The 1,835-nt window shown below is 43.1% G+C and overlaps 1 pseudogene; it reads left to right on the forward strand.

The window, feature by feature from the left end:
* The first annotated feature begins 368 nt into the window (after positions 1–368).
* Positions 369–1,343, forward strand: LOC102832372 (annotated as a pseudogene).
* The last annotated feature ends 492 nt before the right edge of the window (positions 1,344–1,835 follow it).

A 1,835-nucleotide genomic window follows, 5' to 3' on the forward strand; every position in this document is an offset into this window, starting at 1 on the left:
GAACCGCCGACCTTGCAGTTCAGATGGCTTTGCAATCTGGCGCATTAACCCACAGAGCCACACCAGATTTACTACTCCCCCCTTTTTGTTACAAAACTTCTACCTTTACAATTGTGACAGTCGCAATTAGTCATGGTAATAATTACTCATTATTAAATCATAAGAATCTTATCCCCATCTCCTTTCACCAGACTAGTCTAGACAATATGAAAACTATCCAGTGGGGATTCTACCTTCCCCTGCACATTCTGAAAACTTGTAAATCAGGTCTCAGAGCTGTTGCTGCGGAGCCTGGATTTTGCCACTGCTTGTTGCCCTCACTTGCCTGCCTGATGTGCACTCCTGATTCTTCCTCTTCCAAAACCACCATGGCAACTCTCAAGGATCAGCTGATTCAGACTCTTCTTAAGGAAGAACAGACCCTCCAGAATAAGATTACAGTTGTTGGGGTTGGTGCTGTTGGCATGGCATGTGCCATCAGCACCTTAATGAAGGACTTGGCAGATGAATGTGCTCTTGTTGATGTCATTGAAGCCAAACTGAAGGGAGAGATGATGGATCTTCAACATGGCAGGCTTTCCCTTCAAACACCAAAAATTGTCTCTGGCAAAGACTATAATGTCACTGCAAATCCCAAGGTGATTATTATCACAGCTGGAGCACGTTAACAAGAAGGAGAAAGCCGTCTTAATTTGGTCCAGCGTAATGTGAACACCTTTAAATTTATCATTACTAATGTTGTGAAATACATCCCAAACTGTAAACTGCTTGTTGTTTCTAATTCCGTGGATAGCCTTACCTATGTTGCTTGTAAGATAAATGGCTTTCTCCAAAACCGTGTTATTGGTAGTGACTGCAATCTGGATTCAGCATGGTTCCATTTCCTAATGGGGGAGAGGCTGGGAGTTCACCCACTAAGCTGCCACGGGTGGGTCTTTGGAGAACATGGAGTGGCATGCTATTTTGGAGTGGCGTGAACGTTGCTGGTATCTCCCTGAAAAATCTGATGCAGGTAAGGAAGAGTGAAAGGCGGTTCACAAACAGGTGGTTGACAGTGCTTATGAGGCGATCAAACGGAAAGGCTATACCTCCTGGGCCATTGGACTCCCTGTGGCAGACTTGGCAGAAAGCATAATGAAGAATCTTATGCGGGTACTACCAATTTCCACCATGATTAAGGGACTCTATTGGATTACAGATAAGGTCTTCCTTAGTGTTCCTTGCATCTTGGGACAAAATGGGATCTCAGATGTTGTGAAGGTGGCGCTGACTCTGGAGAAGAGGCCCGTCTGAAGAAGAGCACAGATACACTGTGGCGCATCCAGAAAGAGCTGCAGTTTTAAATCTGCTGTCATACCACTGCACTGTCTAGGCTGCCAAAGGGATTTTAGTTGTGGGGTTGTACATGTTGTCCTTTTTATCTGATCTGAGATTAAAGCAGTAAAATTATGTCCAAGGAATAACATCTTTTTTCCTAAAGTCAGACATAGGAATGTTTCATGAAACCCTATAGCTATCTCCTGATGGTGGATAATACTAAACCTGGTGTAGTTGTAATTTGGTTAGTATAAAACAGTTCCAACCACCTCTGAGACACCACTGCCAGTGTTACCATCCTGCCACTGCCCTTCAAACCAGAATGTGGTTACTGTGTGTTATGCCAATTCTAGTTCTTACACTCAGTATGCCTAGTCCAATGTATTTTTCCAATCACATCCTGGGCTCCAATGTGTAAATCCAATACTGCATGTCTTGTGCATAATTGTCCTAAAAGATCTTATTTTGTGTACTATATTTATCAGAGTAGTGTACATTGCCATATAATGTAAAAAGAT

The sequence above is a fragment of the Chrysochloris asiatica genome, unplaced genomic scaffold, assembly GCF_000296735.1.
Source record: "Chrysochloris asiatica unplaced genomic scaffold, ChrAsi1.0 scaffold00066, whole genome shotgun sequence".
Classification (NCBI taxonomy): Eukaryota; Metazoa; Chordata; class Mammalia; order Afrosoricida; family Chrysochloridae; genus Chrysochloris; species Chrysochloris asiatica.